Below are 16,969 nucleotides of genomic sequence, written 5' to 3'. Positions count from 1 at the left end.
TGATAGCCAAATCTTGGAAACAACCAAGATGCCCATCACCTGAGGAATGGTTGAAAAAGATGTATTTTTACACAATGGAGTATTATTCAGCTATTAAGAACGATAAACTCAAAGCATTTATACTGAAGTGGATGCCACTTGAAGATATACTCATAAGGGAAATAAACCAGACAAACATGTGCAAATATCGTATAATTTCCCTAGTGTAAGAACTCAAAAGAAGAAATACAAATAGAAAGGTATAATACAAGTAAAAGGAAAGCAGGATCTGTAGGTCTAACTAATCAAGAGAGGGAAAGGAGAAGACCTACGAAACATGACAATGTCAAGCTATACAGTTATATGTAGAAGATGGGCAAGGCAATGATCCTGAGAATCTCCAGAAGATTTTTGAATCTAGCAGTTAATTGGAAAGATTCTCAACCTGATTAACTGTATATATTGATACCTGTGAACTAAGCAACTACACTGCAGATGGTAATTTATAATAGTAGTTTCATGCTTGGAGTGCCTGTCATTCTGGTCTTCTGAATATGGGCTGCTTGTCATGACATGCCAGCTGCCTCTGTGCTGTCTCTTGGGTAGATGATTGTTCAAAAAGAAGGGGGTGGTGAATGAAGGCAAGAGACAGGAAAGGGAATATTGTGGGACTGTTCTGCTTCAAGGTTGTATATGGTTAGTTTTTTGGACTTATGTATAAACATAAGAAGTTATATAATTCTTAATGCCTATTTTCAAAATATATTCTAATTTTTAAATGTTTTTTTATTATATTCTGTAGGGCCTTAAAGTTCAACATATCAATACTTGATGAAAAATGCCTGTTCCATGTTAAGCCTAAGATATTTGATATTTAGACAGATAGTGAAGTTAAGTGTAACAGCCTAAATTGTATGGCAATAACAATAAGCTTGTCTTCTGGATGGTTAACAATCTAAGTTTGCAGACAAAATTAGAGAAAAAGGAAGACTGCAAGGAAAGCCAACATTTTGACCCTAGGCTTCCAAGGTCAATTAATACTCAGGACATATGAGAACTTTTACTGTAATGTCATGTAACTCGGTAGTGTCCCAAATTTCTGATCAAGGAGATTATGGGGCCAAAGAGGAAAGTGATCGATGATGTAGAATGTGCCTAAGGAGAGTCACATGGAGAGAAAACACTCTCAGGCTTTCAGAGAGCACATTAGCCAAGCATTGGCCATGACTCATCCACATGGCTGACACTGACAAAGGTTCTACAATCTGAGGTACAGGATCTCAGGATAAATCCTGTGGGATTTCACTGACCTTATCAGACCCAAAAGCTACAACTCTTGTTGCATAGGTCCTGCTTTACCTTGGTTTTAACCACCCAGCAGAAAAGTATAAAAACAAAACATAAGAATTAAAGCCATGCTGACTCAGGGACTCAGGTCAACAATTTCTGACATTGTCAGACAAACGGAAGACCCAATACTATTATGGGGTACTGGACTCTTTTATAATATTTTGCTTAGTTTACACACCTATAATATTCAAATAATGGAACTTAACAAAGAAAGGGGATACAGATGAATGTCTATTTTGTATCTGTGTATTCAAAGTGATTAGGAAAGATATATAGTTATATTCTCATAATGAATAGAAGGATTTGTTGTAATGGTGTTTGTAAATGGGACGTCAAGTCCACATCTTGTACAGCAATTAACCACTAAGAAGAATGTATGACATGTGTTAATTATTGAAACTGTCCTACCAATTTGGTTTGGAAGTGTCTCATTGGTATTTGTTTCTCAAAAAATTATGGAAAAAAAAATTTAAAAAAAGTAAAACAAAGAAAAGTAAAAGAAAAGTAGAATTCTGGAATGAGAGATGATTATATTCTGAGATGCCTGATAGTAGAATGGCATTTTAATTAGTTACATTACTAACACAAAAATAATTTTAGGGCAAGTAGAGGTTTCCCTGGGCAACAAAAACATTGGTGCTAACCATTTGTTACAGTGAACAGTGGAATAGCCGGAAAAATCTTGAATTTGGAGTAGAGGTCCTAGGTGCAGACCCTAATCCTGGCACTGAGGTGGGACTTAACCTCTCTTGGGCTGAATCCCTTCAACTGTAAAGCTATCATAATTTTTCCCTCCCTCACTTTAAGCTTGCAAAAGGTTCAAATGAGATGAAATAGACAACAGGGTTTTAAACACAAAGAACAATGATTATCTTAGGCAGACTTTTCCCCAGACCGTTGTGGATATTTCTGAGGGTTGGGATTTCCACTGAAGATTCCTTTGTGTTTCAGGAGCTAAATGACTTGCGTGGGGCCATTTATCTGTAAATTGAATCTTTCAAGATATTTCAGTTCTTCAAGGCAGGACATGATTAAGATAATTTTGCACATCACTGTAAGTTTTTAAAGAATCCATCATGCTTTTGATTGAAGTATACACACGCACACACACACACGCACACACACACACACACCACTTTTTATCAGTATTCCATTAAAGGAAACAGTTTATATGCCCCCAAAGTAGAAAAGAAATAATTTTAATAATTGATAATATTTGATCCCTGGTACCACAAGCTACAAGCTAGTTTTTTACATGGAATTTGAAAATGTATTGTTTGTCTCCTACAAAAGCTGACTTCATTACACTATGATGACATCAAGTTCTATGCGGAAGGATTTTACACTTCTCACAGATGCTTGCTATAGACAGTTAATTATATTTATTAATTAACTTATTTTATCCACTTTTTTTTCTCGGAACCGGGGATTGAACTCAGATCCTTGCGTTTGCCAGTCAAGCGCTTATCCTACTGAGCCATCTCCCCGGCCCCTTTTATCCACTTTTTATAAGTTTGAAGATATGAAGACTAGATATTGTTATTCTACAGATTGAGGAAAATCTTAAGGCCCTCAAAGCATCTGTGTAATATTTTTACGTCTTTAAACTTCAGCATAGTACCTGAGATTAAAAAAAGCACTAAGGGCAATATTGGGGCAAAGGGAAAATGAAAATTATTTATTTGAGTTTTTTTCTAGTTTAGCAGGAAAATAAGAATGATTTGTGGAGATGGGGCAAGTACATATTTATTTTAAGCTGAAATTTAAGTACCCTTCCCCAGTCCTACCTCTATCTGCATATTCAATGCCATCAACTCTTCAAGAAGATAAAGCTGAAGATTCTTAAGGATGAAGTAGCCTTGTCTCTGGGCAGGTGGGATGTTCCACCCAACCTCCCAACTTCACATTCATTGTTAGGAATATTCTAGTTATGTAATGTGATGAAGGGTTGAATGTCCAAGTATCATCATGCAGTAGACTCCTTCTTTTTTTCTTAGAGCTCCTCAAACTATAATGAACATACATTACAGAGCTGTGTACACAAAATCATGGACTTTAATTTTGGGTATAACTTGCAAGCTTTGTGTGTATTTTTGGATCAGTTATAATTTTCTGCCATGCACATATCATGACTTTAAACTATGTACCTTTCTCCTTCAAATTAAAGAGTTGAACTATGAACAACAGGTTAAATAAAACTTGATTTATAACTTTACTAATGAGTACAGGAGCTATTGATACTTTGCTTAGGTGAAAAAATGGCCCAGGAGAAAATGGTGAAATTCAACCTAAGAATTTGAAAAACATAAAAAACGATCCCTTAATTTGTATCTGTGGTGATGTACTGGTCAGCCCTGGTCACCATAATGCTTTATAATTATCCCCAAACTCAGTGGGTTAAAGTAACAGCTATTACCATGCACTTGGGTGAGAGGCCCAGGTGATCTAGGCTATGGCCATCTGGGAAGCTAAACTGGGCTCTAGGCTTTGGATAAGGCCCAGATTTCTTGTACACCAAGGTGGAAGAGCAGGAGGAGCTATTTGGAGTAAGCTCTTTTCTTGCAAGACAGCAAGTCCACCCATGAAAGCAGAGTTCATGTTTAGTATTATATGCACTAACTCACTCCTCATCAAAAGAAATCACAGGGCCAAACAGAAATAAAAAATGAAGAAATACACTCCAACTACCACAAGGTCATTGGAAAACGGTGGATATGTAAGTCTACTGCAGGGAGGAAAGAACTGAGATCAATAATTGTTGCTACTTCAAAGAAGAAGTACCATTATGCCACAGGGGAAAGATTTTGGAAGATAAAATGGACAGAATTGTGCTTAGGAAGGTAAATTCTCCAGTTCGCTAGAAACAATTCCCCAAGGCAGTGATTGGATTTTTTAATCTGTTAAATTTTACTTATGTTCCTAGATCTGGGTTCTGGTGGCTACAACTGACTTTAACATGGTCAACAAATGATTCACAGATAGATAGGGAACAGAGATTTACTATCACACTGTGAAAACCCGAATCCCTCCTAAATACTATGATTTAACTCCAAAACAGAGTACTGAGGACTCAAGATAAGTTTCTTCATATAGACAGGCATCAGTTGTTGTATTGATAAAACACGCCATTGATGCATGGCATATATTTCATAGGCCTATTGAGAAACATAAGGCACTGCAGGAAAAGAACTTGCTGTGGGTCTCAGTAAATATGTTATTCCTAGAAATAATAAAAATTTCAGGAAGTATCTTCAATACACGGATAAAGGAGGATGACTGAGAAACGTCCCACAGCAAATTCAGGATGACTAAAGAAGGGACGGTATTTGAATGGAAACTTCAAGTGACATTGTCTGAGAATACAGCAAAAGCAGAAGCTAGAATTCAGGATTTCAGTTGAGCATGGCTGCTAACTATTAACAGCTCCCTATTTCTGCAGGAATGAATGCTATTGGTCAGGGAACATTGGCTGAATGTGTTGTCAGAGACTTCACTGAAGAACAAAGAGCACCTGGAAGCACTGTTCCTGGGATCTCCCAGCTCCATACTTTTATTTCACTATGCCCTAAGCTGCCATTACAACTTTTGGAATGTGTTTGTCTGTCTGAATTCAGAGGTATCACTCTGGGAAATCTTTTTGTAAGTCATGAACCTGTCCAGACACAGTGACTTTGGACATCGACACCTTGTAGGAAATATCAGAGCTTTTTTGGAGTTTGCAAAATTTTGAACAAATGCGAAGCTAGCACAGTACAAATGGTACTACTGCAGGGACAATTATTGCCATTTGAAATAAAAACCAGGAACACAGGAATGATCTGCTTTGGTGAATCTCAAAAGGGCTATCCGCATATTGTTGTGTGCCATGGGTCCTGCTTTGCATGTTTGCATTCCAATTTTGATCCATGCTTACAGTTAATTGTTACAACCAAGTGCATATATTATAATGATTTCAATCAGAAGGCTGTGATGAGTGAGGCTTATGTAGCAGACACAACTTGCTGCAGTAAGAAGAGACTAAGCATGATGTCAACGTCAGTATCAAGAAAAATGAGCTTCTTGGACTACTTAAGAACTCTATGTGGTTGGTATATTATAGATGTTAGTTGTAGCATAAGTCAAGGAATTAATTTCTTCTAAAACATTCTGAGACAATCGGTAGAGAGCAAAAACTAAGGTTATTTGGGCAGACACTAGAAAACATCCTATTGTGACACAATTTTATTATAATTATTAGATTTATTGCTGATTTCAGTCTCTTAATGCTTTAATATGGGACCATAATTTCTGGTTCTTTAAAGTTTGAGAACGATTGACTCCATATCACTGCACCTTATTGTGTAAATTTTGTGAAAAGAGAGGTTAGTGTTTTCTGAGTGGAAATCTGGCATCTATGTGTTCAATTCAGTTTCTCAGAATGGCTTTGAGGTTCAAAGGAGCACAGAAATACCTGAGAGATGGCAAGTTTGGAATTTTCTCTTATTAGAAATTTGGGAGAAAGCAATGACAAGAAATTAAATGGTCTCAAAATTGCATAGGGCTGGGGAGTTAGCTCAGCAGTCTTAGCACCCACCTGGCAAGCACAAAGACCTGGGTTCAAAACATAGTACTGCATGCCATGCTGGCTCCAGAACCCTGGGCACGTGCTGCTGGCCACTGAAACCAGGTGTGGGGGCTCATGTCTGTAATCCTAGCACCGGGGAGGCTGAGACAGTCAGATCACTGCAAGTCTGCCTGGCAAGATCCTGTACCAAATAAATAAATAAATAAATAAATAGATAGATAAATAACTACAAAAATTTAAAACTTATATAGAATAATATACAGCTAACAAAAATTTCTATAGGGTTGAGAAGTGGTAGAATACCAGTGATTAAATACATACGTGTTGAACAAACCAAGCAGTCAATGAATATATAACCTTTATTATAAATTGCAGACTTAGCATGTGTCACATACTTAGGCTGTTTAAGGAGAAAGGCATTACTGTGACAATTCCCCATTATACGTTTCAATACTAGAAATAAATAACACACCTAATGTGAGGTAGTAAATGGTACAGCTGGGATTGAAGCATAATTCTTCCCAGCTATTATATTTTTGGACAAAAAGCTATTGATCTATGCACTATAGATGAGCCAAAATTTATCCTTTAAAGAGATCAAAGATCAAATCTCAAACTCCTGACCTGTGCCAAGATGCTCCACATCATCCTGCCTCTGTCCAACTCGGGTTCCTCATAGTTTTGCATCAAACTCTTCTTGCCTTTCTAACCAGGAAAGTTTGTTCTTGCATGGCCTATATATTTAGAGTAATCTTTTCCAAATTAGTCCAGATCTTTAAACACATGCTACCTTTTAAGAAGATCATCAGTGGTTTACCTGTCTAATTGCATCCATCAGTCTCACATGAGTAAACACTACATTGTCTCTTTAGTATAAGAAATTGAAAGAGTAAATAAGATCCAAAATGTAGAATAGGTTTTGGAGAGCAAGAAGACACTGTTCAAAGGGAAAGAGAAACAAGAAAAAAGAAGGAAAGGAAAAGCAAAAGCAAATTCACACACACATATATGTATGTAAATGTGTATATATATATTTATATATATGACTAAACATATATAAGATAGTTAAGGTAGCTATAATTAAATTCATTGAAAAAAAAGTTTGTGCTTATATCATTTGGCCATTTTTTCATGCCTGTATGTTGTAATCTGAGCAATGATTTTGAAGATAACAATAAGGAATGTACTAACTTGTTACTCTCCTATTTTAGTTTGAAATTTTGTATTCTTATTTTTAGTGTGTTTTTCTCTTTAAAATTGAGTGCTGTATTTCCTGAAATTATTGTTTTGTTTAAAAATTGAAATTGTGTTTTTATATTGTTTATTGTTTCTCACCTTTGGGAGTATGTGAATTCCAAAAATCTCAGGGTTATTACCATAGTCCCAGTCCCTAAAACAACACCTGACACGTATTAGGTACTCAACTAATACTCTCTAAAAGCATGAACAAGTTATTTCTTTAAGGCAAAGACTGAGTGCTGCATATCATTATGAAAATATTTCTTTTTTCTGGAAGATTGATGATATCTTTCAGGGTAGGAAGGTAAAAAATAAGTCTGGGTGAAATGTTGTCATTTTATGAAAGCACAAGATTGATCAAGGAACATAAACCCCCAGCCTATAAGAACAAGACAGCAAAAAGATGAAGTTGGAACACAGAATTGAAAAGGTTGAAAATTTGTGGTTATATTCTCACTGGTCAGATTAAACTTCATGACCTCAAAATGGTGCAGGTAAAATGAATTTTGGCCAAAGTTAGCTGATGACAAATTTGGCCTCAGGGTTATAAGGCAGGGAAAATTTAAATGTAAACAATCTTTCACAGTGAAGGCAGCGTCTTAAAAGTGAGTGTGATTCCAATGTAACACTATAAAGGGCTGTAGCAATTTTGGCTAGACTTGCTGCTGCCCATGTCTCTAGCTGGGATGAATCCACCGTGGAGCTCAGAACATGCAATCTGAGAATCGATTTGTGGACTCAGCACTACCAGGTTTTAGAAGATGACAAATCAATTCCCACCCAGCTTCCCATCTCAAGGTTAAGGCAACTCTGCGGAACCATCTCAAAACCTCAAATGTAATTTGGAATTTAACAGTTATTGTTTTAGGTGAGAAGTATAATCTAATGAAGTGTGCAGTAATATCTTTCAGTGAGCACCTGAACGTTAATCTGCTTGGAATAAGGGAGTGGATTTCAGCTGACCTTGTCATCTATATTGAATTTAACACTCCCAGTGAATGCATTCCAAGCAGCCCACCTCAAATGGATGGGATCAATTTCGATTTTCATTCTTCCAGATCGTTTAATACAGCGAGTAACTGTAAGGGCCTTGGTACAAATCAGTAGTGCTGCTCTCCACTGCCAGCTAAAAGCTGGTGCATGACATAGGTAGAAACTGACCTTCATGTAGCACCTATTTCTACCACTACTGATCCTAAGTCCAGGAGGTAATGGAGAAAGAGCAGTTAATTCTTCCCGAAGCAATGCTCCACTCCCTGCCCAAGGAGAGCGCCTTGACAGATGTAAGAGTTGTGGAGACAGGGACTGGCAACATCTGCTTTCTTTCATAATTGGAACCAAACTTCTGTGCAAAGTAATTTAGTGCTGTGCAGCAACATTACACAGTAATTTTTGTTTCCATATTTTGTACAGCATAGTGAATAAGATATAATTCAACAGCAATCATTTTCCTATAGGATGTCATTACTGCAAAAGGTAAAACAGTGACATTTATTTTTTCAAGACCTGGATGTGAGTTCTGCCTCTCCAGTCTTTTACAATTCCCATCCAAAATGTTCAGTTTAGCCATTTTTATATCACACAAATGTAGTTTTAACCGAGAGGGCTACTGAGTGGCTATTGTGCAGGTGGTGTATGCAGTGTAGCTACATTAGACAAAGGGGTGATTCACATATTGGATAGGATGGAGAGATGTAGCATGACATTTCATCATTCTGTTCAGAATAGTATGCAAGTTAAAACATATAACTGTTTCTGAACTATGTCATTTCATATTTTTGGGGTGCTATTGACAAAAAGTAACTGAATCATGGGTAGTAAAATTGTGGGTTTGGGAAGGACTATAGCATTAATACAGAAAATGCAAAAGGCAACTTTGGGCAAAATACCCCATTTAGATTTTAAGAGGATATGATATTCTTTTTGCATAAATCATAGGAAACTGGATTAACTTAAAGAACTTTTTTGCTCCTGATAAATTTAATGTAGTTTTACTCTTGCAGGAAACAACTAAAAACAATAAAAATGAGGAAAAATGCCAAAACCTGTGCTAGACATCACTGTTGAATTTCGTCAAACAGACTTTTACAGATGAAAAGACTGAGACCCAGAGGGGCGAAATGGCTAACAGGGGCCAACAGTGGGACTGTGATGGTGCTGGGACTTGAAGCCCAGTTTTTCTCACTTTAAAGTCTGGGTTGTTCTTCCATCTATCAACTGCTAAACTTCAGAGTTCTATCTTCTAGCAGTGGGTCAACTCCCTAGACAGGTAAACTGTGTCGTCAGGGCCTCTGAAGCAACTTTCTGAGATATGACTACTCATTGCCTCAGCCATTTGAGTGCTTCAAGGATCATCTCTGTATATTTTATGCTTTCATGATGATGGCTTGTATGTCCACTCTTGTCACCATTTTCTTATTTTATTCATTATTTTGTGCCTTGGAGGTAGTAAATGCTTAGTAAGTAGATGAGTGAGTGAATGAAGGAAAAAACCAGATGAAGAGTCCATATAGATAGAGTCTAAAATACATTCTTAACCTGGTAGAAGTTAGGTTATCACATCTAAGTAAGGAACACATCAACACCGAAAAAGAAATAAAAAATATATCCAGGACAGAGCCTTTGCTCTGGCTCTCCATTGCTTGGAGAATTCTGTCGACAAATCCTTGACTTCTTGGTTCTTTGTCATCACTTCAGAGATTCTTTCTTTCTCTTTCTTTCTTTCTTTCTTTCTTCTGTATTTAGGACAGGGTCTATAGGGTCTACAGGGTCTCACTATGTAGGTTGGACTCACAGTGATTCTCCCGTTTCCAGCCTCCCACGTGCTGGGATTATGGGCACGTGACACCACCCCAAGTCTCAAGTACCATCTCATTGAGGCTTGCATAGCATGCTGGAGATCGAACTCTGGCCACTACGCTTTGCCTAAGCAGGCACTTAGTTCACTGAGCTATCAGGCCAGCCCCAGAGATGCTTTCTTTATCCCTATCTAGAGATTCCTTTAAATCTGGTCATGGTTTGTCCTTTACACTGATTTATTGTCTTGATAGAGCTCATCATGGGGACTGTCTGGGTTACTCATTCATGTGCTTATTTCTCCGTATATTGCTCATTCCACACCTTGAATTCCAATCGACACCCTGCTTGTTTTTGCTACTTGGACCACAAACTCTTAATCATTGTTTCTTAAATAAATGAGGAAAAGTCAGGAAAGATGGGCCCAAGTCAGAACTTCAGAGGTCAAGAGGTCCAAGAGAAAGGCTGAGGTCTATGATGCTGAAGATTAATTAATACAACAGTGCATGGCTGATTGCTCCAAGGCCAGCCCAAGTGTTTTTCCTGAACATGGGGGACCAAATCCATGCTAAACTTTTTAAAAATTACCCCCCACACCATCCCCACAGATTTTACATGGGTTGAACTATTCTCACTATTTAGACCTTCAAATTTTTCTATAGAAATGGAATATAAGAGCGTCATAGGACAGATTCTGTTCTTCTGTTGACTTCAGTTCTATGGCTAAGATATATATTGATTTTTGGGTAAAGAAAAATTGGAATTATCCCTTAGGCGATGCAGTGTGTCTTATTCTTGGATTTCCAGAAGGCACCATGTACTGGGATTGATCTACCTGGGTCCATCATTTTCTCTCTGTCCATTTTACCATTCTTGATCCTTTCATTTTCTTTAATGTAAATCTGCATTTATTCTGAACCAACACTCCCATGTGATAGAGGAAGAAATGGAAGAAGGCCTGCCTCTCAGTGACACAGCTGGAAAGTGACAGCAGAAGAGCTTGGATCAAAGTTAGTCTGCCTTTGTGTATCACCTTTTTCTACATCTACACATAGTGGGAAGCTGGTTGCTGCAATACTGTTCTTTGTGTCGTAGCTATGGTGACAGCCAGGGAGTAAAATTGTCTTCATCCAGGTTAATTTGTGTTCTTTCAAAAATACAAGGGGAGGGGGGAGGGGTGGGGAAGGGAATTAAAATAAAAGGAAACAAGTTGGTTTATATACATGTACCCATTTCCCAAGATGACTGTGAAATTCATGTACTACAAACATGTACTAATAAAAAATGGTTGCATGGCATTATTTTCCATTTGTCTTAAATTCCGTATATAGAAAATTGTGTAGCAAGGATACTCTGTGTGTGTGTGTGTGTGTGTGTGTGTGTGTGTGTGCATGCATGCGTGTGTGGTGCTGACAAAAATTCTCTAATATTTAATAGTTTCAGAGTAATTTGAGAACTTTCTGCCGGCACGATTCATCCAAGATCACCCCAGATCGGCAGCTTGCTCTCCATGGAAAGGGCCCACTCTTGTCACTTCCACACCTTGCTCTCATCCAGATGGATGGCTTCACCTTTCTCTTCTGCCACCGACTGCCTTCCTCCCCAAAGGACTCCATAACTGAGTCTGACCAAAGTAAATCTGATACAGGCTGGCTCGGCTGTCTCATTTTAGTATAGGAAATGCCACCGTCCATCATCGTTCAGGCTTTTCCTGGGAAAGGCTGTAGGTTCAAGGGACAGTCTGTCATTTTGTAAAAGGCACATTCTGTTCAAGGCAAGCAGGCAGATTTGTCTTCACACAGACTACACTTGCAATAATTTTTCTGGATTTTTATGAGTTACAAAAAATGAGAACATGTCAATAGCATATCACTCACACGAAGTGAATTGTTAATAATAATTGCTATGTGTAGAATTATCTCTGCTGTCATTTATCAGTCAGCTATTAAATTCCATGCTGCACTTAAAAACGTTACCTCTCGGTAGTCTCATATCAGTTCTCTGAGGTAGGAATTCCATCTCCATGTCATTGTATCTCCATTTTCCAGAGGCTCACAGATGTTAAAGGCTATGCCTAAGGCCACAGCCTGTAAGAGGTAGAAGTGGATTTGAATCCCGTGGGACTTCTGTTTTTAAGAAGCTTAAGGCTGATAGTTATCTAGCAGTTCTTACTTTGCTTCCCCATGGTCATGTGACAATATCTTGAGACATTTTAACAAATTAGTTCTTTTATTTTTTATTAACATATGATAATTGCACATATTTGTAGGGTAAAGGATACAGTGTGACACAGCACACATTGATCTATCTGCATAATTCACATTCCCTGTTCTTATCAGTTCACTATATTTTCAGCTTTTGACTGTCTTCTTCTAGTTATTTATATGATAGGTTATTGTACCATAATCATCCCACTGTGCTGTAGCACACTAGAACTTATTTTTCCTATCAACTGTGTTTTGGGGTTCATTATGCAACCTTTCTTTACCTCAATCTGTCTGTCTCTAGTAATCAGTCTACATTCAAATTGGCTTTTAGTTTATCTTCCACATGTAAGACAAGACATGTGGTAATTGCCTTTCAATATCTAACTTATTTCCCCTAACTCTGTGTCTTTCAGTTCTGTCTACCTTGCAGCAAATGACAAGATTTCATTCTTTTTGTACCAGAATAATATTTCAATGTGTTTGTGTACTCATTTTCTGTATCCATTTTTCCAGCGGTGGGCACTGGTTCTTATGTTATGGCTATTGTGAATAATGCTGCAATAAACATGGGAGCCCAAATACTTCTTTGCTTATTTCATATCCAGGAGAGGGATAGATGGTGCTATGGCTGGTATCTAGATGTTCCTCCAAGGCCTTGTGCGCTCATAGGTGGGGTTTCTGGGAGATGATACTCAGTTCTGGGTGTGAGCTACTACAGAGGCCTTTGATGGGCTTATAGCTGGGTGTGATGTTGGGAGGTAAAGCCTGGTGGGAAGAGGTGGTCGCCTGTGAGTGTGGCCTGGAGTTATATATATCCTTCCTCTTCTCTGTTCTCCTCCTGTCTGCCATGCCATGGGCAAGCCTCTTCTGCCTTGTAGGTAGCTGACTATGGGCTGGAACCTCTACAAACTCTGAACCAAAATAAATTTCTCTTCTTTTCACTTGTGGGCATTGGGCATTTTGTCCCAGAAATAAGAAGGTAAAACAGATGAATAGTATGGTGGATTCAATACTAGTTTTTTCTGGAACTTCTGTACAGTGCTCCATTGTAACTGTCCTAATTTAGTGTACAGCCTCACCAGTAGCATATGAGTGTTAATTTCCCTCCATATTCTTGTCAAAATCTGTTATTTCTTAGTCTTGTTTGACAACAGTCATTTTCACTGGAGTGGGACTATGTTACTGATTTACAGTTCCTCAACAACTAATGATATTGAACATTTTTCATGTATTTCTTTATTATTGAATGGTTGTATTTTTTTAAAGAAATATCTATATACCTGTGAGTGTGTGGGAGAGCTTCTGGCTACCCTGCACAAGCAGGACCTGCTGGTCCAAGTTTAGGCGCAGCATGGGTGAGACCTTCTTCCATCCCCTTGGGACCCCCATCACCACTCTGTAGTCACCCTGCCTGCACAGTGAGAATTTCTGCTGCATTCTGGGGAGCCCCAGATCCAGTCCTAGCCCAGGTATGGTGAGTGTGTGGTAGAGATTCCTCTCCTCCCTACTCCACCTAGTCCCCTCCAGACTGACCTCAGGCCTGCATACAGACCTGGAGTGAAAGCCTGCAGCTGCAATCCCTGCAGAGAGAGTAGGGGAAAGAACCACCCAGCTAGTCCAGTAGCAGAACATCTTGCCAGAGGGGCAGAGCACAACAGGTTCACTCGCAAGGGCAGCAGCAGGAGCTGAGCACAACAGCCAGACCCAAGCCAGGTACAACTGGATAAATCCAAACTTTGTAGATCTGCACCTGAATTTTGGTAGGTACTAAGGTTATAACTGCACCAAATCTCTACCATAAAGGAGACAGTGCTACACAGAATAACAACAAGAAGGAACAAATGCAATCTCAGACTGAACCCCATCCTTGCCCACTCATAACAAGTACAGAGGACAATAACACAGACATATTGGGAACCACACAGATGAAATCAATGAATCAATGTCTTCTGAAATAAACAACTGCAGAAAGGTATAGAGGAACTCAGAATGGAAATGAAAAAAGAAATCCCTGAATTAATAGCATCTGCAGTAAAGAATCAAATGCAGAAACATACAGAGGAAACAAATGCCCACACAGAACAAGTGCAGAGGACACTAGCTCAGCTCAAATGTATTAATTAATAGCATCATAGTAAATAAGCAACAGCAGAAAGTTATAGAGGAACTCAGAGGTGAATTGTTTTCTACTAGCTCAGCTCAAGTGTATGAAATGAGTGTCGATAGTAAATAAGCAACAGCAGAAAGTTTTAGAAGAACTCAGAGCGGAATTCTTTTCTGAAAGAAAAAAAGAATTCTCTGAACTCATAGCATTTGAAGTAAAGAATCAACTACAGAAACACAGGGAGGAAACCCAATCTGAAAAAACTGCAACAAAAGAATAACTGCTTCTAAAGAAGACATTGATTAAAAAAAATAGAGGGGATTAGAAAAATGACAGATTCCTTGAATGAGCAATACAGGAAAGAAATAGATCACATGAAGCAGAGTCAAAGATATAGAGGAACTTAAAGTCTCAATCACAAGCTTGCAAAACCATGTGAGTGAAAGTGAAAGTGAAGACAGAGTTTCAGATCTTGAAGAGCCTGGTGCAGCTAGTGAAAAGGTAAGAAAAGATCTCTTAAAATCAACTAGGATGCAGAAAAAATAATGCATCACCTGCAAGATGATGTAAAGATGAAAAACGTGAGACTAATAGGCGTCAATGAGAAACAAGGAGTCAATACAAAGGACACTAATAAAAATATGAGCAGAAGTAATAACAGAAAACTTCCCAAATATGAGGAAACAATCTGACATTCAAGTAACAGAAGCATACAGAATGCCAAGTAACCTCAACCCAATTAAAAACACACCGAGACATATATTAGTAAAAATCCCAGAAAATCAGCTCAAGAATAACTACTGAAAGCCGCTAGAGAAAAGAAGCAGATCACATTCAAAGGAAAACCCATCAGAATTACGGCCGACATCTCTTCACAAACCATGCAGGCAAGAAGAGTTTGGAGCAGAGTATTTCAAGTCCTCTATGAAAACAAATTCCAACCCAGACTACTATACCCTGCAAAACTCTCTTTCAAGTTTGATGGAGAAGTGAAATACTTCCATGACAAAGAACAACTAAAAGATTTCATGATGACAAAGCCTAACCTACAAAGGATCCTGAAAGATGTTCTAGAGAGGAACCAAAATTATCAGAACTCCACGAATAAAATCAGAAGCAACCAACTATATAGGTAAACAAACACAGGAGAAAAAGGAGTAAACGACAACACGTAAATAACGTCAATTGTAAGTCAATACATATCAATTATAACCATCAATGTAAATAGATTCAATTCACCAATTAGGAGAAATAGACTTGCCCAGTGGATTAGGAAACAAAATCCAACAATATGCTGTATACAAGAAACACATTTAACTCATAAAGACATTCATAGGCTGAAAGTCAAATGATGGAAAACAATACTACATGCCCCAGCACCTCAGAAAAAAGTAAGGGTATCAATCCTATTCTCAGTCTGAACTTCAAACCAAGAGTGAACAGGTGAAATAAAGATGGCCACTATATACTGGTTAGGGGAAAAATTCAAGAGGTAACACTCATAAATATGTATGCACCAAACATGGGAACACCCAACTCTGTAGAGCAAATCTTAATGGGCATGAAAAATCTAATATCCGTTACCACAGTCTTAACTGGAGATCTGAACACCCCCTTTTCCCAAAGAGAGGTCAACCAGACAAAAACTAGGCAGAGAAGTAACAGAACCAGAGCTTGAAAGAAATGAACTTGGTGGACATATACAGTGTTCCACCCAAGCACAGCTAAATACACACTTTTCTCAGCTGCACATGGGTCATTTTCTAAAATAGACCACATACTGATCCATAGGTCATGCTTAAGTATATGCAAGAAAACAGAAATTATCCCATGCACATTATCTGACCACAGTGCAATGAAACTGGAAATAAATGACAAAAGAAACCAGAAAAGAACTTTCAATACATGGAAATTAAATGACACCCTACTCAGCAACCAATGGGTCACAGATGAAATTAAACAAGAAATTCAACAATATCTACAATTCAATGAAAATTCAAGCACAGCTTTTCAGAATTTATGGGATATGATGAAAGCAGTTCTCAGGGGGAAATTCTTAGCTGTGAACTCATACATGAGGAAAACAGAATGGGAACAAATAAATATCCTAATGCTGTACCTTCAACAACTAGAAAAGGAACAGCAAACCAAACCCAGAGCCCAAAGATGGGAAGAAATCATAAAGATTAGAGCAAAAATTAATTCAATTGAGATGAAGAAAGCAGTTCAAAAAATTAATGAAAGAAAAAGCTGTTTCTTTGAAAGATTAAATAAAATCAAAATGCTCCTAGCTAACCTCATGAAAAAGAGGAAAGAAAAAATTCAAACACAAGCAATAAAGAATGAAAAGGGGATACTTACCATAGTCTCAGTGGAAATTCAGAAGATTATTAATAGCTATTTTGAGAATCTTTACTCTCAAAAAATAGAAGACACAGAAGAAATGGACAGATTCCTAAGAAGGTACAGATTACAACTGAATAGAAAACTTATAACCACTCTCAATAGCCCAATAAAAGCTAATGAAATCCGAGATATAATTAAGAACCTACTGGCAAAGAAAAGTCCTGGTCTGGATGGATTCACAGCTGAATTCTATAAGAAATTTACAGAAGATATAGTCCCTATACTCCTCAAACTCTTCCATGAAATTGAAAAGGAAGCAATCCTTCCAAAATCATTCCTGGAGACAAGTATTATACTGATACCAAAACCAGGGAAAGACGCAAC

Source organism: Octodon degus, unplaced genomic scaffold (genome assembly GCF_000260255.1).
Source record: "Octodon degus isolate 3935 unplaced genomic scaffold, OctDeg1.0 scaffold00030, whole genome shotgun sequence".
In the NCBI taxonomy this organism is placed as follows: Eukaryota; Metazoa; Chordata; class Mammalia; order Rodentia; family Octodontidae; genus Octodon; species Octodon degus.
This window is presented reverse-complemented; position numbering follows the sequence as displayed.